This window comes from Elaeis guineensis, chromosome 10 (assembly GCF_000442705.2).
Source record: "Elaeis guineensis isolate ETL-2024a chromosome 10, EG11, whole genome shotgun sequence".
NCBI classification, from domain to species: Eukaryota; Viridiplantae; Streptophyta; class Magnoliopsida; order Arecales; family Arecaceae; genus Elaeis; species Elaeis guineensis.
In genome coordinates this window covers 22,635,280-22,657,312 of record NC_026002.2, presented here as the reverse complement: position 1 = coordinate 22,657,312, position 22,033 = coordinate 22,635,280, and the positions used below count along the sequence as shown (strand labels likewise).

At 34.6% G+C, this 22,033-nt stretch overlaps 1 long non-coding RNA gene and 1 other non-coding gene across 3 annotated transcripts; both read right to left on the bottom strand.

The window, feature by feature from the left end:
* Positions 1 to 7,135: 7,135 nt before the first annotated feature.
* On the bottom strand, positions 7,136 to 13,079 carry LOC105059826 (uncharacterized). 2 transcript variants are annotated; one of them, XR_012134891.1, is made up of 4 exons: positions 12,931 to 13,079; positions 10,013 to 10,087; positions 8,676 to 8,761; positions 7,136 to 7,897 (listed from the first exon to the last, which is right to left on the bottom strand). It is a non-coding gene; the product is annotated as an uncharacterized lncRNA (long non-coding RNA). The 2 variants fall into 2 exon arrangements; XR_834338.4 differs by having other exon boundaries at positions 8,676 to 8,753.
* Positions 11,471 to 11,570, bottom strand: LOC114912683 (small nucleolar RNA Z122). The gene has a single exon (XR_003798410.1). It is a non-coding gene; the product is annotated as a small nucleolar RNA Z122 (small nucleolar RNA).
* Positions 13,080 to 22,033: the final 8,954 nt, after the last annotated feature.

Here is a 22,033-nt window from a genome sequence, read left to right as displayed (position 1 = left end):
GGAAGTTGGCATCATGGTTGTAAGAGAGCTTAGTGAAGGTGAAAGTTCTGGATAGTTTGTTCATATATTTTATTCTCCTTTATTTGATGTTATTTTTTGTTCAGTTACTTGCGTACAAATTTTGACGATAACAAATAGCAATCACAAAATCTTCCATTTTCATTTTTTTTACGGGAATTTGACAAATGCAAGGAACAGGTTTCAATAATGAAGTATGTTCAACTTTTGAAATATTGAAAATTATATTGATATGGAATTACTTTGTACATCTTCTAGTTCACACACTTTAGAATAGAATATATTAATACAAATCTCTTGAGATTATGGATAAATTACACCTACACCCAATAATTTGAAATACCTATGCTTATGTTATTTTTATCTAACACTTTAACCCATAATTTAACAAAATGTTAATCAAATTGTTAACCTTGAATAGGATCTAAATACCATATCAAAAAAATTTTGAAAGTGACCAAAATAATCTAAAGTGACATAATATTCATCCAAGGTATTAAAAAAAAAAAAAGTGTATCCTCCTCCCCATTTGAAGGTAATTTTGATTTTTTACATAAGATAAATAATTTTGGCATTAATTTAACTCGATGTAAAAGTAGCTTTTACATTCTATTGAATATAACTGTAATAAATAAAAATCTCAAGGGAGGTTTTATAATTTGCTGTTTAGAATATATTGGTAGATATTCTAAGTATTTGTTCATTGTACATGGTCAGTTATGTGAATGACCACACACACAAACAGAGGATACATATATATGTATATTTGACTACATTTTGTTTAACTTCCAAGAGTAAATTAAGTGAAATTCAACCAAGTATGAGAGAATAACCAGTATACCATCCCTTATTCAGCCTCTTTGAGTCCATGGTCTAATATTATTTATATTATGGGACTGTCTCCTGCCACCTGCTAAATAACCTTTTCTTTTATAGCAATCAAAATTTTTCTTAATTCCTTCACCAAGTTTCTTTTTTTTTCCAAAAGATGTTCTATTTACTATGGCTAAAATTAAAGAAGAAAATGAGGAAAACCTTTTATGTCATTTCATTAATGTGGGAAGAAACTGCTGCCCAAAAAGAAATACATGGAGGGAGAGAGAGAGACAGATATGACTTGGCTACTTAATAGAGTAGGAAGACAAAGTTCAAATGGAATTATCTCTTTTACATGATTAATTTGATAAACAAATATCAATGGAAACTATAGAATTACGCATATAAGTTATAAGAAAAATGATTAGCTTAATATTGAGTCTTTTTCAATTGAAATAGTGATAGTAATAAATAAATCAACAATATGATAAGCAGAATAAGAGGTGGCTAAATTGTGCTGAATTAGCTAATAAAATATAAAACATGAGTAAGTAAGAGATGATATAATAAAGTGTGAGTAATCTGGTAATTATACGAATGGCATCTCAAACATGAGTTTGGAGACTTTGGCAAATGGGAGCTAATTATTCTTTTTTTCTCAATTTTGCTTCCTTTTTGGCATTGTTTTCATATTTTTGCTTAACTATTCTATCTGATGTAGTCAAGTGAATTGTTCCAATTATTTTGTTAATTAAATTTTATTTTTCATTTCTTTCCTTCGATTAAGTTTCTTCTTCTTTTTGATTATTCATTCTATTTTGAAATAGATATGATTTGTATTTCAAATATTATTATTATTATTTTTCCTTCCCAAAGATAAGAAAATGCAACTACTCAACCTATTGCTGCTGCTGCTAATAATAATAATAATAATAATAATAATAATAATAATAATAATAATAAGCCTCAACTTAAAATAATAATAATATTATTATTAAGCCTCCTTTCTTTTTGAGATAGGGAAGGGAAGTCCGACCCTATTGGTTAGGGATATGTGGGCAAACCCATCGATTTTGACTTGGGGGAAATCTCCAATGTTGTCTACATCTTGTAGGATAAAACTCCCACGGTTCGGACCCCAACCTCTTGTGCGGAAGATAGGTGGGCCATATAAGGATGGCAATGGGTTGGGTATAGATTGGGTCGGCCAATACCCACACCCACCCCACTATTAAAAATACCATACCCACCCTGTATTTATCTCAGATCGGGTCAAGTAGAGGTGCAAGTCGGCTTAAATTGAATAGATAAAAGAGATCAGATCAAATCAGACAGTTATCATGTAAATATTATAAAAAAATTATAATGTTGAAAGGGTGACTTAGATTAATGTTATATCTGTTAGAACTATACTTAAAATTTTAGATGTGATTTAAAAAATTAATAAAAATTTTGATTATAAAAAATGATAAATAACTTGAAGAAAATCATAAATATCAAAATCAAAATTTGAAAGCATGTAAGGCACTGTCCTAAGGTGTATTTCTATCCCTTGTATAAAAAATACTCAGAAACATCGTCCTAAGATACAAACCAGTATCCTCTCTCTACGAGCATAAGTATGAACGAAGTTGATGAAGACTCTTTCAGCATCTAAGAAGATAAAAAGAAAAAAAAATATTGTAATTGAAGAGAAAAAATTAAAAAAAAAATATTAGAAGGCTTTTGAATAGCTTTTTGGATTAGGTCCTAAAGAAATTTTTTATAGCCAACATATTCTGACTGTCTGGACTGGCCCAACATTCAAAATTAAAGTCCAATGTTTAAAATATTAAAATGATAATTAAAACTTTAAACAGTCAAAAAATTAACAATAAGTTTTTGGGTTTGCAGGATGCTACATCCGCATCCACTTCCCTGATCTGACCCGATCCGGTCCGATTCAGTTCACATACATATATTAAAGATTTTCCTTTAAATCTCCTCAAATACCCTTAAGGGCTTAACAAACCCTTTTCTCATATCAAGGACTAAAAGGATCTTTCCACTCTCAATGTGGGACTAAAAGATCCCAATCAAGATAATCAAAAGGATCAAAAACACATTTGGAGGGAAGCTCATTTAAGAAATTTTGAGTTTTCAAATTTAAATTTTCCTTCAACAATATCATGTCGGATTTGGGACAGGGCATATCATTATCTGTACCTAATCCAAATCAACTTTGAATATATTTTTTAGAATCCATACCCATCTCAAATTTTGTTCGGATCGGATAAAATCCAGCCCATTTGGATCAGATCAGGTACCTTATGGGTCGACTAAAATTGCCATCTTTAAGGGATGGCAATTAGGTGCTTTGAATAAGTTAGCTTTAGTACAAGTGATGTATATTGAATGTATAGCAGTGGAATTAAAAGAATGATGCAATGTAAGAATTAAAAGTAAGTAAAATAAAGCACAACACAAATACAAAAAAAATTATAGTGGTTCAGTGCAATCCTGCACTTACGTCTACTCCCTAAGCCAGCTCTATATAGGAATTTCACTATAATTACTCTGATTATAGTGCTCTTGTTTTATCTAAGCTCACAATCAAATCTAGTTGATTTTTTAAGCTCATCAACCAAAATTTTACACAATTATTTTCTAAAATTACAATCCAACCTAGTTGGTTTTTTGGACTCACTAACTAAAACCTTACAATATCCAATTCTAAATTTGGATGGATCTACTCCAAATATCTTTCACCCTAAAAAAACTTATAAAGAAACCCAAAATACAAGATAAGATTTTGAACACAAATAAACAGATCAAAGAAAAACTCTTTAAGCTTAGAGAAGATGCTAAAAAGTGGCTCTTTTGATGCTTGAATTTTTTTTTTTTATATACTTAAGAGGATGTAGTTGATGAAGGTGAAGATCTTTTTAGAAAGCTTACTGCATGCTTTGCACAAAAACTCTCTTTTTTCAAAAATATTCAATAATCACTCCAAGAAATAATGATCTCTTTTTACATTTCTTTTCTTTTACTTCTCAAATGATTCTTTAACTTTTAATAGGCTTGAAAATAGCTAGAGAATAAATTTTGACTATTGGAAGGGTTGAAGTAGCCGTTAGAGTTAAAAAAATAGTTGTTGGAGAAAGTTAGAATAAACTAACTATTACAACTTCCTTGTGTCAAAAGTCAGCTCTAAGTCTTCAGGAGTCCACTCGTCCTATTCAGCAGTCGGCTCAACCTCAGAATTCAAAAATTTTATATTCTATCTTTTTTAAAAGAGTTAACTTGCCATCTTTATGAGTCAACTCGGTCTGTCCAAGGATTGACTCGACTTCTTCATGAGTCAGCTCGTGTCGGGGTTCTGAAAATATAGTCTTTTATCCTATCTGAGAGAGTCAACTCGAGCTCCACAAGAGTTGACTAGCAATCTGTGACAGTGAGCTCCAACATGCCCAAGTTGATTTTTTATTCTCTGGGGTCAACTCCTCTTTATCAAATTTATAAGAATTTATTCTTTTAAGTGCTTTGACTTGACATCCTTGAGAGGATTTCTTTCATAGATAATTTTTTCATTGTGAGTATCTAAGAAACCCTACATTCATCCTTGAAACACATGATTAGTACCATTTATACTCAATATTTTGTTACCATTAAAATCAATCTTAGGATAAGTAGGTCAACAAGATAAATCTCAAATGGGGTTATCAGCACCTCCAGAATTATAACAGATTGCCAAAAAAAAAAAAAAAAAAAAAAAAAAAAAAAAAAAAAAAAAAAAAAAGAAGAAGAAGAGTAAAGGGCTGCTACTAAAAATAGATTATGAGAAAACCTTTGATAATGTAGATTGAAATTTCTACTAACATTATTGAGGAACAGAGAATTTGGAGACTAATGGTGCTCTTGGATTCAAGGTCTATTGACCACAAGCAAGTTCTCACTGCTATTTAATAGGAACCAACCAACTGGATTCAAAGCAAGAGGACCCTCTCTCCTCGTCTCTTCAACTTCGTGACTAACATGCTTGAACGAATCCTAGCCAAGGCAGTGAGCAATGGATTAATCTATGAGATAGAGGAGACAAGTTCGTCAAATGCCAGTCTGTGCCTCCAATACATCGACGACACAATTGTAATGTGTAATGCTGACCCCTTGCAAGCAAGCCATCTTAACTCATTCTTTACTCTTATGAGCTTCTAATAGGTCAAAAGATGAACTTCAAAAAAAGCTCTCTATTTGGTTTAGGTTCATCTGAAGGCGAGTGCAGTTACTTTGCCGTACTTCTAGGATGCACCAAGGCCAACCTTCCAACAAGGTATCTCGATTTTCAACTGCATACAGGCAAACCAAATGCATCGAACAAGAACTACCTAGTCAAGAAGGCTGAAAAAATGCTAGTGGCATGGAAAAGCAACTCTCTAACATTGGCCGGTAGGCTGGTTTTAGTTAATGCAGTAATCGGATCCATTCGTGTGTACTGGATGTCAACCTTCAACCTCCAATCAACTATTATTGAAAGAATAGATAGAAAGAGGCATCATTTCCTTAGGAGAGGGAGCAACATGCAATGGGGGCCCATTGTCTAATGAATGAGTTCGGTGCAGGTATGCTGGCTGAAACAATTCGGAGATCTTGAGGTGATCAACCTCAAATTGTTCAACAAATGCTTGTTAATGAAACGACTGTGGAGATTCTTCAATGAATCAAATCGGCCATGGAGAAGACAAACACATAATTTTTACTACACCAACAGGCTCCCTCAGAAAGGCCTCGGAGCCTTGGCAAAGTACGCTTAAGGCTAGAGAAATCTTCTTGACTGGTGCATCTTTCAGAATGGAGAACGGACTGCTGCTGGCACTAGGGCATGACAAATGGCTCAGCATGCTACCTTTAAAGGTCCTATTCCCAAAGGCTGAATATATTGGTTGTAGAGTTCATGGCCAATTCTGACCTAAGAACGCTATTCAGAGAATATCTTTGCAAATAGAGAATACAAACTTTATATGCTCATATCCTCAACCTCTGGGATGACAGTATCTTCAGAGCCAGATAAGGTTGAGTGGAATTGGGGAACTAACGGCAATAATAGTGTGAAAGAAGCCTATTCATTCTTCACTCACAAATGGATAATATGAAAATTCACAAAGCTAAATTGGAAACTCCTTCTCCTCGAAAAGATTAAAACCTTTAACTGGTTGATGTATAATAACGTGCTTCTTACTGCAGATAACCTCAGGAAAAGGTATTTCCCATTGCTAAACACCTGCACCTTGTGTGGAGAGGAAGAGGAAACAGCAGGGCACTTGTTCCTCCACTGCAGCTTTGCTAGCAAATTATAGAGTTGCATTAGAGATAGATTGGCAATGCTGGAGCTGCCGCTGTCAATCGGCCTTCTATGAGGAGCCTGGCAGGACAAGCTATCAAAGGAGTACAGACAAATGAAATGGAACAGCTTGATATCCACGATATGCTGGTGCCCATGGAAGGAGAGGGACCAGCACATGTTTCCTTTTGAGGCTAAGTGTTCAGCGCTTGTCGTGCAATAGTGTGTCAACGGCTGCATACCGTAGGGAAAGGAAGGCCGGGGAATAGAGGGAATGGAGTAGCAAAGAAGAGAAGGGCGGCATGTTAGATAATATCAGTGCACCTGGTTCCTGCCCAGAGGAACTCTAGCAGACACTAGAGAGCAAAGGAGAAGCACCAAAGAATCACATATGTGGCTTGGGAGGCATAGACGAGCACTTAAACTCCCTCTTTTCGTCACAACTACCTTCCGGTCCATTCCCAACAAAGGAATATGTTTTGGTACGAGGACAAGCGTGTCTCGTGGTTACTTTGTCACCTCACCTCGAGGTATGAAGAATCTTGAGCCAAACATGGTGCCTTCTCAATCTTAAATATGTATGGTTATGAAACCAGAAACATTATGGGCACAGCTAGTGGCTTCTAAATACACATTCAATGTTCTGCGGACGCATCATGCAGACGCATCATGCAAGGCCTCCAAAAAGTTATAATATATGGCGTCACTCCTCTTGCGCCTCAAAAATGTAATACAGTTTCCTTTAGGCCATAGACAATGGATCTTGGATGAAATTTATACAAGACACCAGGTTTCCTTCAATTCCTTTTGATGCATGGCCTACTTAAACAAGGATTCTAACTTATTGGATGCACAGGTAACTGATTTTATTCTCCCAAATCAAAGCTTTAATTTTGAAGTACTTGCCATAATCCTACCAGCTGAGGTCATGTCCCAAATTACTGCCATTCCCATATCACAAACCAGGTGGGCTGCTCAGCTATGTTGGGGAATATCTCGGTTTGCTCATGTCCCAATCAAAGATATTTACAAGATAAAAGATTCATCCGATACATCAGGTGCAATGAAAGCAGGTTCACACTGCTTTTAAAGCAACTCATATATTCCAGGAAACTAATAAAGTTGCAGATTAGATAGCTGATAATGCATAGGCCCAAGACAGATATTAATCGACCGGACCCCGTTCCAGCTAAGCTACAGATAATATTACATGCAGATGCTGCTGGGGTCTGTTTCTTCAGAAATTCATAATGCTTAACGTGGGTAAACAGGGCTTACAAGCTGCACCACACTTAAACGTTATTTTCTGTAACTTCCTGTATTGTATCTTATACGACAACAGAGTTTCTGTAACTTGTTTCCTTCTAGAGTCAGTATGACCCTCCAAATGTACAAAAAAACAAATCAGGTACACCAAATTTCAAAGCCATATGGAAGCTAAAGTAGTTCAACGAAAGTGAAATGGGAAATTGCCGTGGAAAAAATTCCATGCAAACAGCTGCCATATAACAGGGGTACACTCACACAACACCAGGTAACCTGTGATCTTTGCCCAGAATCAATCAGAAGAAGACCCTGAACATGTTCTATATACGTGCTCGTATGCTCAAAACTGCTGGCAAATTCTAATAGGATATATGCAAGAAACCAATGCCAACTCTTGGCCAGCAATCACCACTTTGCTGGTTGATGCCTTGGAAGAGGGGGAAAAATCTCTTGCTGCCTATATTATGTGGTCAATATGGACTGCGAGTTGAAAACAGATCATATATCGATCAGATACTAATATGTCCATATCCATATTTATTTTATTTAATAAATATAGATATGGATATGGATATGGATATTAATTAGATATAAAAATTTATATTTATATTCGTTTCAAACAGATACATATATAAATTGAATATCGAAAATATGTATATAAATACGGATATAACTCGGATGATTAAACTTTAAGATCACATAATCAAAGATATTATTAAATGGATAACAAATCAAATTAACAGCATATTAATATAATCATTTATTTTTCTTAAAAATTTATGTGTTACATAAAATTAAATAGAATTATAAATAGAATCAAATATTCGGATACGGATTAGATAGTTATCTATCTATATCCAAATCTATTATTTTTTAATGGATATAAATATGAATACGGATATTGATCAGATACTCAAATTTCTATCGACATCTGGATAGATTCTAATATAAAAACGGATCCGGATGGATATTATCCGATCCACTTTCACCCCTAATTTCAATCAAATATTACTACATCTATGCAGATGGTAAGAAAAGTATTATGTTTTCTTGCTGATCTTAACTCTGTCAGTAACCTATTAGATTCAAATACACAGTTAAGGAACCAGAGTTATCTGATTTCTTCTCAATCAACTAATTCTAACATCATTTTTTTTCGATGGCAACCCCCTTCCCTTGCTGTCATAAAAGTCAATTTCAATGGTTCATGAGAAAGGATCAGCAGGTTATGTTATAAGAAATGAACATGGACACTTACCATCAGCAGCGGGAATGAAATTAATGGAGGCCTCAGTTCCCTATGCTGAAATGGTCGCTGCCTAGGCTGGTCTTCAAACTGCAATCCTTAAATACAAGGCTAATCAGGTTTGCATAAAAGGAGATTCTACTGTCCTTATCTCTTGGATTAATTCTAATTCAATAAGCAGGAACACTAAACATCCACTGATTAAAGATATCAATCATCCAATGGGAAAGAACACTGCAATTTTTTCAAGCAGAACAGTTGTATCATGAAGCAAACCAAGCAGCTGCTTGGGCAGCATGGCAAGCACAAAATGGAGATTTTCAGATTGATGCCAAGGACTCCACTCCGCCAGATTTCAATGTTATTTTAAATGCTGATGCAATGGGAATTCAATTCAAAAGAGGTTAATTGCAGTACAGATGCTAAGGAATATCGCAACAACTGGCCTGACATCAGGTGATCTATGTTACAGCATCTTTCAGAAAATTATGTTTGTAAAATTTCAGATATGTATAGTTTCAGTGATCCAAAACAATAGAGATACTACAAATGTAAAATTATAGTGAGTTTAAATTCTGGGCTCCCCTTTTATGTATCAAAAAAAAGGGCACATTCGACATTTATGATCTAATTCTAGTTTACAACCACAAGATTTCTCGAGTACGGGATGTCTTACATTTAATTTTCTCCACTCTCCTTTCCCAAACCGCTTTACAAGATGCAGCAACATAATACAACCAAGCCCCACCATAGACTTTTTTTTTTCTTCCTCTCACATTAAGGATACCAAAAACCAAGTCCCCATACACCCCTGATCCATCAAAGAGTGTCAAAAATGACAACACTGATCAAGAGGAAGCACAGGCATGTATCAACTGTGCCTATCCCCATACACCCCATGATTCAGTAAAAACATGGCATCAGATAAGCTAGCTAATGTAGCCAAACTGGACTATCAGTCAGATCTTAATATTTAACATGCTCATCCTTGTTTCACATTAAACACAGTCTCAGAAACATGGCCTATAAAGAAAAAACTGGGTGAAATACTGCTAAGAAATAGCATATACACATTCACTCAGCGCACAACCATTTCCAAACAAAGCTTGATGGAAACTAGAAATCATTGAATTGTTTCCAGATGAAATGCCTTAAACAAATTCTCAATTATCAAACAAAACACAAATGTTAATCTGCTAAGCAAAATATCCTAGTTCTACAACTGCCAAACAAGCAATCAAGGGGCAAAAGATAGCTTTGCCTCCTATAACACACTCTCAACATGAGGTGGATGAACCAGGAGAGACACCACCACATTCTGTGAGACGTGGAATCAGGGAAGCAAATACCTTCATCACCTACTTGGATCTCTGCCTCATCTTTCGGCGCTTCCTCTTGAGTCTCCTCATTCGCTTCTTCTTCCACTGAAGAAAAATGAATAGCTCAATTAGTTTAAAAACTAATAGAGGATAGAATTGTAACCACAACAGAACCATATACTAAAGCATACACAAACTTCAAATGAATGATTGTGTCATTAGTGACAGTGCAGACAGAACTACAACTAGGAGAAGAATTCGTAACAAAAACAATATTTAGTCAGCAGCTCTTATAATTCAGCATATATTTGCTACCAATGACCAACAAAATAAGCAACTCCCAAGATTTAATCATTGAACTACAGGCATGAAATTTACTTCTAAAATAATAACCAAGGCAAATTAACAACCCATGAGACCCAAAGATTAATCCTAGTAAAACAAACATCACTCAAGGAGCATGGACCTAAATACATACAAAGGAAAATGTGTACCCCAAGATAAGCAAATCAGTGAATGCCTATAAAGAGAAAAACCTAAATCTTAGAGGCAACAGAAGAAATTGCAGGAACTTACAGAAAACAAAAGAATTAGTCCACATTATTCTTAACCACACTACAGTACTCAATCTGCAACTGTCATTTGCAGGTCATATATACAGTTATGCAAATAAAACGAACACAAGCTAAAACACCAGTTACCTTGCACGTTGCATGATAATGATTCCTTTACACAAACAAATACAAGAGTGAATACACATGTAATACATGCACACAGAGACATGGTGCAAAATAGTTACTATGACCCTTTCCCCTAACCTCTTAGCAGCATTTGTAAGCTTAATTCAACTACAGTTAATACAATTTAATATGTTTCATTTTTATTTGCGAGAAAGGCATCACAATACTTGTCAAAACAAGATACCAAACCAAGTTAATTGAATACCTCATTAGATAAGCTTACAAACTGAGTTAACACCACATGACTTTCCAGAGCTATATTTACTTCAAATTTTCCAATCAAAGATAAAAATATTACATAGTAAACTAAGAACCACATCTGCTAACATGCTATAATGAAAATAAATTATATTAATAAGTACAGGATCAGATCGGCATGCAAATTTTTCAGCAAAGGCAAAGGTAAGTTGCTACTGCCTCTCAGAAACAGCCCCTGATTGATATTTTGCATCAATTTCCAGAACTACATGACACATAGTTTAAAAAGCAAAAACAGTGAAGAAGGAAAGAAACAATGAAGAAGACAAAAAACAGCCCGAGTAGCAACAACTGAATATATGCAACTTATGTTATTTATTTATAATACCATATCAAGGATTGTTCATGTTATGAGCATGAAGCTGACATGGGACAAGCAACATTAAAATCAAGCATTGCCACAAATGAAGTAGAAGACAGACACAAGGCACATAAATCACAATTCAAGCAATTGACATATTATATATTGTATCAATAATATTGAAGAGGGTTTGGAATCAGACTGACGTGCAAATTATTCAGCAAAAGCAGAGTAAAGAGATACTGCTTCTCAGAAACAACCTCTGATTTATCTCGCATCATTTTCCAAACACCAAATGAAAAAACTTAAATGTTCATTAAATTTAATACATAATAACTAAGAAAATATGCAAAACATATTGTTTATCTCTTTCACTATTTTTGAGCTTCATCAAGTTAAATTCAAGAAAGCTGACAGATCTCAAGATCAACTAAGTTATCAATCAAGTAAACCCTTATCAAGCAACTTTTTGAGCTGAACATTTATTAATAATGACATTAATTCATTCAAAAGTCCTGGCATTGCATTCTTTAACTAGTTGAACTTGCTTTAGTACACAAAGAACCATGAATCAGTTAAACTTAATCCCACCATAAACTGAAGTTCACTAGCATGAACATCAAGCTAATACAACAAATCAAAACATGAGAACACAATTTAGCATATTTCTAGAAAGGATCAACATGGACATAACTGCCACCTTATTCCAGTACAGGCACGAGAGACAATGACAACATGCATGAAAATAAAGTGCTAAGTGCTAACACATCATAAACACAATTTAAGAGCAAAATATCATGACACTAAATCTGAAAAAATAAAATGGTTAGAGATTCAGAGTAACTGCCCTTTAAATAACGTTTCAAGGAATTAGCCTGAATGTTAATGCTTCAGAAAGTGAAGCAATCATCATCGACTTAAATGACAAAAGAAACACAAGCTTGCAAATAAATGTCTTCAAATTACAAGATCCAATTTAACCAAACGCCCCTATCCAATCACAAATTGAACCACCTATAATTGATATTAAAAACCAAAGCATATATAACACATATGCATAAAAAATCATTATCTCAAAAGTTAGTATTATTATGGTGCCACAAGGACTGCCAAAAGAATAGCCAATTTATGAAACACCAAACACTCGTATTTTCTCCACGAATTTTCATCCATTATCCATTCATATAACCAACAAATCCAACTGCTTCTCACAGGATAAAGCAACCAAGCCGCTACATTATGAATCCAACATATTCAAAAACCAAATACACGGCTCTCCACAGCATGAAGAAAAGAAATTTCTCAGCGCCATGAACAAAACCCACAGACCAACAACAAGATCCGCACAAAATCTCAGAATCCCTGAAATAGGATCTACCAAATCCAACAAAAAAAAAAAAAAAAATCATTTTGACATCACAATACTAAAAATATGAAAACCGTTAGCATCACCTAAAAAACCATTAAAAAAAACTCAGAAAAATCCCTCCTTTATCACGGTATCAAGATGACAAACCACAACGAAAAACGACGAAATATTAATTGGAATTCATAAGCATCACTTAATAGAGCGAGTGCTTGGAAACATCAACTGAAGGGGCCAAGAGAGAAGAAACCAAAAAAGAAAAAATTAACATTCCAAATCCTACCTTGGCCCTCATCTCTTCGCCGATCTACTCGCTGGGCTTCTCCCTTTCGCTTCTCCTTCGAGCGGCTTCACGAAGGGTGGGGGGGGGATGTCATGCTCTGATATTTATAGTGCTGGGGTTAGGAAAAGCCGAGAGCCAAACCCTAAGGGTATTTTCGTCATTTGGATAAAATATATGGAAGAAACGGTGCTGATTTGGCCCGTACTATTGCTAAAATAACGATAAACTGGCGGCGTAAATGGCCCAGACCAACTCATCGACCAAATAGCCCCGACATATGGAAAATGGGACCCCACACCGCTTGGACCAGCCCAAGTTCCTAACCTATATCAATACTTTCTCTTCCTAACATGAGATTTCTCCTTTCATTCTTGCAACCTTTTCTCCACCCTTCCTCTGATTGAACTAGTTAGCTGCTTTTTTTAAAAAAAAAAACTTCTTAATCACTATTAGAAGAGCTAAGTAATTCTTATGGCAATTCACAATTTCACTTCTATTAAGCTGCCGGTCCACTATTTTAGGATTGTTATATTCTTACTAAAATTAACATTTTAAGTTGTCTAAGGTCCTGTTTGGAATTACTGTTGGCAGTAAAATTTTTGAAGCTTTTGGAAGTAGAGCTTTTAAGAAGTAGAATTTTTGGAAATAGAGCTTTTACAAAAAACTATTTTCTGTTTGCTAATCATATTGATAAAGTGCTTTGGAAAAAATAAAACAGTTTTCCGACATTAACCAGAAAGTACTTTTGGAGAAAGCTTCAAAATACTACTTTCTCCAAGTAGACCTTTTCAACTTTCTGGCAAAACTACAACAGCTTCCCGATATTTTTACCAAACACAACTGTATCACTCCAAAGTGCTTTTTGAGTGCTTGAAAGTACTTTCTGGTATTTTAAAAGCTTAGCCAAACAGGGTCTAAATTAACTATTTGTCCAAAAGCTTTCATTATATTAGCAGTAACATCAATATTTGCCTTCTCTCTTCTTTCCTAGCAAGAGATGAGAGATTTGTTATGGTTTTTACGAACAAATATTCTATAATTCATTCCTATAATTTCTGCTTTTATAAGAGAAGGTAAACCTTCTACAAATATCAAGAAAAGGATATAATGATCCTTCAAGGAGCAAAGATAACCTTTTTTCCTCCATAACCTATTAAGAAAGAGTAGATCACCAAAAGATTATCATTCAAATAACTTTTTTTGTAAAATCCAATTTGAGCATCATTTTTTTTAAAAAATATTTATCTTTTATCATATGCTTTACTTATATATAACTTCAAGGTTAAATAATTTTTTTCACTTTATTCGTATGTAACTTGGTTGTTTCTTATTTGGCTCTGACATTCTCTTATAAAAATCTCATTATTTTTTTACATCCTCCTTATATCTGACCTAAATCATAACTTTTCTAATTTACTCTTTATCCTTATATCTTCTTCTCATCCTCCTACAAAATCACCACCTTCTTCATTTTACCAATCCTTGAGCAAGAGATGAGCCAAGCATTACTTTCCACACTTAGATTGGAACCTCTCTCCTAATCCTAGTCTCCTTCCATCCAAAAATACAAAAACAAGAAAACATAACCTCCTTCATTCTTGACCATCCATCTTTTCAATCCTCTCCTCTCTCCTAGCCAACAAGGGCTTGCAACTTCAAATTAATCAGATTACTAGATCTTAAGAGTTTTTATCTCAACCCTTACACTATATCATCTCCCTCCCAAAAAATTCTAACTATCGAATCTATAGAAAATACAAAAAATAACTTTCTCTCATCCTAACCCTTGAGTCAAGCCACTCATCAATCCATCACTTAACACCTAAGCCAATAGAAAATAGGCATCTATCAATCCATAATAGCCATTAGATTTAAAACCCCTCTCCACCTCAATTAAACTCAACCATAAACCTCTTATATTCCTTTATATAAAAACTTTTGTTTTCTCCTCAATTTATAGAAGAGATCAAAAAGAATTTAGCAAAATTAAAAAAAGCTTTATCAAATTTATTCCACAAAATCTAGCATTGACCTTAAGCTCTATCTTGTCCTATCTTCATAAAACCCTAAATTGTAGCTCCCATTAATGCCCCCCCCCCACCTCCCCTATCTCTTTTCTTATTTCATTTGCATGCATGAGACACTAAATTTAGAAGATAGGATTTCTTATTTCTTATCATCCCTCTCCTTTATGTTCTCTATTTTTCTCTTAGGGCCTCCTTCAAGGAATGTGATAGAGTATTCCTTTAGGCCTCTCCATACCATTCCTAGATCTAAGCACCAAGCTTTCTCCTTTAAAGATCTTAGATTATCCTAAGCAAGGTGATAAGTCTAACAAGCTACACGGGGTAGCCCACAAGCAATGATTCCACTAGGGAATGGTTTAGAGTAGGTTGGATGCAAAGTTATGGTTAGGCATGGGATGGTGTTCAAGTTTGGATTAGTGTTAATAGTAGATTGAAAGTACAATATGGTATGATGTGTGTATCATGAAGGAGTGATGGGTCTAGGGTAAGATGTAGTTGGATATTTTGGTGTTGGGTCATTGGTGGGTTACAAGGACTAGGCTAGCTTGGACACTAGGGTTAACCATAAACTAGAAAAAAATTATTCTATAATCAATACTACAATACTAAATTATATTGATGGAGATATTATTAACTAGGTCGGCTATCAGGGATAGTGTGAGATATCGGTCTGCTCTCTCTCACCCTTCGAGCTCTATCAAAGGATTGATAGATATTCATCTAATGCTTGCTTTTTTTTTATGAGTATAGAAAGATTGAGGCCCTCTATTTGTAACTGTTATAGTTTTAGTTCTAATAAGATCTTTTCTTCTCATATATATATAATGAGGAACAATATCCCATTATGATTGAGAAAACTCTAAAGATAATTTAGGTTTTATGAATAAATTTCTAATAAGCACCTAACTAACAATAATTTAGGTCATATTAGGAAGCAATTCAAACAAACAATTTTTTTCTTGGGTAAGATAAAAGATGAGGGGTGGAAGAGGGGTGATGTGATCTAAGGATTTGCTCAAAATTTTAGCATTATTTTCCTTAAGATAATCATTTTTTCCTCCACTTTAAGAGAAGGCTTTTTTCAAGTTAGATTGACCGTGATAAGTACCATAAACATATCAATAGAAGCATCAATTTATAGACTAATTCATCTTTATTCTTTAAAAAGTGATGCTTCTTTTTATCTTTTATAGGAAATATGCTTATTAATGCAAAAAATCCAATTTGCAGGTTAAAAAAAAGGTAGAGTGGATCCAAAATGGAGACCAAAAGGGGCCCAAAAGCCCAAAGCGTGAAAGTTCAAGACCAAAGGCCTAAGACAACCGCATGGTTCACGCACGGTGCACAGAAATTAATCACGCGATCCACGCACAGCTCATAGAACAGGAGCTGCGGTCTACCGCACAGTGCATGGATCGAAGAATGCCCGATCCACATGCGGTGCACAAGCACAGTAACAGTCGGCCTTTATCGCAGTGCATAAGGTTCAGGCGGGTTCGGGAAAGTGGGTCTTCGTAGGTACGAGAAGGTGTTAGCGGGCGCATTAGCGGCAGTCACAAGTGGATCTTTGCAGGTGTGAGAAGGCTTCAAATGAGTTCGGGCTTAGGCGAGCGAGGGATGCTGAAGTGGTCTTAAGCGAATAGTCTTCATGATGGATCGGGCTTGGTGTGAAGTGGTTCAAACACGGATGTGGGTGTAGGCCTGAGATGCAAAAGGGATGCTGGGCGAGCGAGCAGTTTGCATGCAATTCCTGAGATGCGTGGATGGCTGAGCGTTTTGCAACAGAGACGCGGAAAAGAGAAGCTAGGGTTTTTAAAAGAGTTTTAGAAGTATAAAGAGACATGAGAAAAATCCTAGCCATCCATCTATCTCGAGTCATTAGTCTCATATTGCCTAGCTAAATAAATGTCATGTCTCTTAACACCTATAAAAGGGTCTCCATACCTCCACCTTGGAAATTATCTTGGAATCCTTCAAAATCCTTGCAAGGAGGGAGAGGAAAAAGGGAGCAACCTATGTGCGGCTAGAGGCAAAGTCTTCAGGGGAGTAAAATAAGTCTTTAAAATTTCAATCTTGTATTTTGTCCTGAATATTTTTTTATATTTATCTTAATTTGATGTAATTAGAAAAACTTGTAAATTTTTTTCTTTGATTAATAAATATTATATTTGCTTTTAAGTTCTTGTGCTTTATGTTTATGTAGTTAATCTTTAAATAGCTTATATGTTCGTAGTGATGGATCGTGATCAGGAGATACGACCTGTGCTCTAGCGAAATAAACTATTTTAAGAATTTACTCATGAAATTCTTGTCTTCTTCTTAAGATCTTTTATTATTTATGTTTGAATAACTTATACTTTAGGGAGATAGGTTGTGATCAGAAGATACGATTCGTCCTCGGGTGAAATAAGTTATGCTCGAATCTGATCATAAAATATGTTAATTAATTATTATAATTACTTCAAAAAAAAATATCATGACTATAATTAAAGATGAAATCAAAATCCTAAAACTTTCATTATTATATATTTTGCTTTAATTTTATTTCTTAATTAATTTTATTCTTTAATCATCGATATCTTTCAAAAAAATAAATTTTTTATTAAATTTTTTTTACTTTTCTTAATTTTTATTTTGTTGAACCAACTTAATCTTCTGTCCCCATGGACTCGATATTCGACTCACACTATTCTACCCAATAGTTGAATCGAAGTTAATTTTTATTTTTGATCACTCTAGCGATAAGAGCGCATCAGATTTTGATGCCATTACCGGGGATCATTAGCATAGTTGTTTTAACATAATAAAAAAAATCTCGTAATACATATAGTGATATTAAAAATAAAGAGATTTGATCTGAAATAAGTAATTGAGATTATGTAGTCTCAATTGGATTTAGAAAAATCTTATTGGGTTTAGGATAACCTTGCTAGCATATGATATTGAATCTAATTTTCTCTTTGTACTTAAATTAATTATTTGATAAGATTAATTTAAGTTAATTACCTACTAATAACCTAAATGAATTAGATTCATTGGGTTCTAATTGTTGGATGCCTAAAATTTTGGATCATATAGATTAAAGGTTCAAATCTTTAATTAAATTTTTTGATTATTTGCATGGGGCACCACTTGATTTGATCAAGCTGGATGTGCCCACTAGGTAGAAGGCATGTGGGACTAGCATGGGGCATCCCTTAAGCCTCATGTGGCATGTGATAATGTGGGTGAAAAGGCTCCAATAGTTGGTGCCTAATGGATCTCCTAAAGAGAGTCAAATATCTAAAGTTACAAGAATTTTTAATGCAAGTAGGACTTGTATTAAGAGGCTATTTAGTTTTGAATATGATTCAAATATTTATCTATTTAAAGGGGCTTTCTCTAAAGCTCTTTTGATAAGAATTCCAGCAAGCTCCATGCCCCCCAAGGCCTCCACACGCCCCTTTCTCTTCTCCCTCTTGGTTCCAACATTCAACTAGGTTGGACGTCCTCCATCTTCCAACACCCAAAGGAGTTGGGCGGCACCTTTAGTTGCTGATTTTCAGACCTTGATTGCTTCATAATCAAGAGAAGGAGAGCAAGAAAAGAAGAAAAGAAAAAGATCAAGGAAGGATCAAAGAGTTGATCGTGATCCTAACTTCGTTCAGATTCGCAGGATGATTGTTCTTAGAGAAGAAAGATCAACATCATAGAGGGCTATTTCAGACTGATCCTGAGTGGATATCCATAGAGGTCGAGCACTTACACGGTGAAGAGAGAGCCTACTTTCTTTTAGATCCAGATTCGAAGAAAAAAACTTGGGATTGGTCTCAATTAGGTTATGTTTAGACATCTTGTTTGTTGCATTACATTCTCATAATTGATTTAAGGACACTTAATCCATTTAAACAAGATAAGATAAAAATTTGATCACTCTTCCTTAGCTTACAAACCACCATCTTTTATATTGTATTGACCTAAACTTTTAATTTAAAATTAATTAGACATTGATCCCTAAGAATTTTTGAGCTCACTAGGACAAGAGATCCTAAGAGTTGGACTGGTTTAGGGTTGATCAGTTAACTGATGTCTAAAAAAATAGTTCAAAAACAAGATCTCAAAGGAAGGTGGTTACTTAATTAGGACCGTTGTGAAAGCATGGGGAGCCTCCCACCAATCTTACACTTACTTGGTCAGATAGTTGGTTAACTTCTGACTTGGAGGGCTCCAAGGTGAATTTGGTACAGTTAGGAGCTGTCTAAGTCTAGGCTAACCCTAAGTTAGAGTTCAATTTAATTGTAAAACTTATTTACAAATAAAAATATTAATAATAAAATAATATATTCTTTACACCTATCTCTTAGATCTTGGATCCTCTAGGCTCTTATCTTTCAAATTCTCTCTCCTCATGCCCCTTCTTATTCTTCAAAAAAAAAATCAAAAGAGAATTATTCTGATCTCGAACCCTTGATTGCATATTTGAATAATCAGAATAATCTGAGATGGATCTCTATAGTAGATTGGATGAGCTGTCCTACAGATTAGATTGTCTAACAGCTATCAGATATTTTTTCTCTCCATCTTTTCTTCCTGCACAACAAGTTTGTGCAATATGTTCGAGCTCCACTCATTTTGTAAGTGAATGCCTAGCCGCACATCAATTTTTTGAGTTTATGTATGAGCAAATTCATCAAGATCAAATCCAAATAGCATACAGATCAAAAAATAATCTATATTTTAATGCATATAATTCAAATCAAGGAGCTCAACTAAATTTTTTATAGAAACTACAACCAGTGGTTGCCCCAATGACAGAAGGACCTATATTCATGGATGTACCTTATTGCGATATGTCCTACCCACAATATCAATCTTTTCCAACTAACTATAACCCAGCTTTTGAAGAGAGATTTCAGCAAGCATTAGATAGGTTAGAACTCAACAATCAGATCCTTCACTCCTTTATGCAATCCTTAACTACATTAGAGATCCAAACCAGGCAGCTAGCGATTGCATTCAATAAGGAGAAGAAAAGAGAGTTGCCTAATCAGCCTGAGAGTGATCCTGAGAGACAATATCTGATTAGAAGTTTTAATATCCCTATAATTTTTTTTGAACAATCGATTATGACTCTCGAAAATAAAATGATCATAGAACAATCCTGCACAACTAAAAAGACCAACATAGATAATTTGACTAAAGCAGAAATATATAGAAAAAAATTAAAATGGTGGGACAAACCAATTTTATTATCATCCTACCTATCTATGGTCTCCTTCCCAAGTGCCCTAGAATCACTCATTCCTTTTAACGAGAAGGGAGGATAAATTGATGAAATGATGGAAGTAATGGAGACTTTCCAAAGATCACAAATGAATAACACAACAGAGGAAGCTACACTCATAATTCTCCCCCAAAATTTGTTAAATCCCTGTCTAGCTAAAGTTGGGGTGGATGATCTTGATGTAGATAGATATATCGCAGAAGTAAATGACCTAGTAGATACGTTCTACCCCTAAACCATTCCACTTTGGCTCGAAAAATATGAGCAACCACCTAGCCCCCCAATAGCTCTCCTGTTAGAACCACCAATTGCTCTAGAACTAGAATCACTTCCGACACACCCACTGACATTCTACCAGTGATCCCTAATCAGGAAGCCCAATTTGTAGGTGTTCTAAAAGCACATAAAGAAACTGTCGGATGAGATGTTGCTAATATAGGAGAAAATAATTTTAAGATTTTTATGATTGATTTCTATGTATTTGATACTACTTTCGAAGATTGCCTCCTAAATCTATCTGCAGCACTAAAATGATGTATAGAAATAGATTTAATATTAATTTGAAAAAAATATCAGGCTTTAGATCAGAAAGGAATTATGGCGAGCTATAGTTGAAGTAATTTTTAAACCACCACCTCCGATCTCGACCAAGCAAATGCCATCCCTTCTTAACTTTAATATTTTTACATTTTGGTGCAACATGCTTGCCAAATACACTCTATTGGCCTAGGCTAATCATCGTACAGCATTCCATGGATGTCTTACTATTATGATGATAAGGCCTCCTGATTGGCTCTGTCCTTTTGAAACCCTGAGGGACATAACCAAGTTGATTATAAGTGGGACTCTCTCATAGCGTCCGGCTGAAGATGTTAAACTTAGTATTTTCTGAGAGGCAACCCAACTCATGCTTTTTAATTCATATCTTTTGTATTTTGTTCAGGTTAATCGAGTATTGCTTAGTGTCTTTTGTAGGGATTCTACTCCATTGTTGACAATGTCGGCTAAGTTGGGGGGATATTTGGGGAAGCGAAATGAAGAACCTTCATCTTTAGGACTAAGTTGGGGGGAGAACCAATGTTGAAAAGACTTTGAAAAATCATGAAGGTAAGACTGAACCAAGTACACATCTGGATCAGGTGAAATCCTTTCTTTTCCTCTTTCTTTTATCAATTTTTTTTCTTACTGCATTGAGAATAATATTGATTAAGTTGGGAGGGAGAATAATATATTAATAAGTCTTCGAATAAGTTAGTTTTTAACATTTAGGCACCCAATTGCGCTCAAGAATCAAGTTGAACCAAATATATATATATATATATTTTAAATTTAATGTATAGCCCAGAGAGTTTGCGAGATACTGAGGGATAAGTATTAAGAAAACCTAATAAATAGTTAAGTTTAGAATAGAAATAAATTTTTCTTGAGCATTTCTAATTTTTTCTATTAATATCAAAGAATATTTTACTTCCTATGGGCTTGTGTAGGATAACTATATATTTCTTCATAAAATAAATTATTTTATAGAATAATTTTTTTTTCAAAAACTTTATATTGAGTAACCGGGCCTCTTTGCCTAAAAAGCATTGAGTTTCGCATCAAAAAATATGAAAGACAAAGAAGTTCTATTGCAAAGCTAATCTTAACTTATAGCCTGTTTGATTCGAACTAGTAAGTCCGAGAGATATTTTATATCTAGTACCCTAAAACCATCTGGTTCGAAAGTCATTGACTGAAAACTCACTACATGGGTCAAACAGAAAACTTAAGTGGTTAAAACACTCAATAGCAGTATAAGGTTAAAGAAATATCA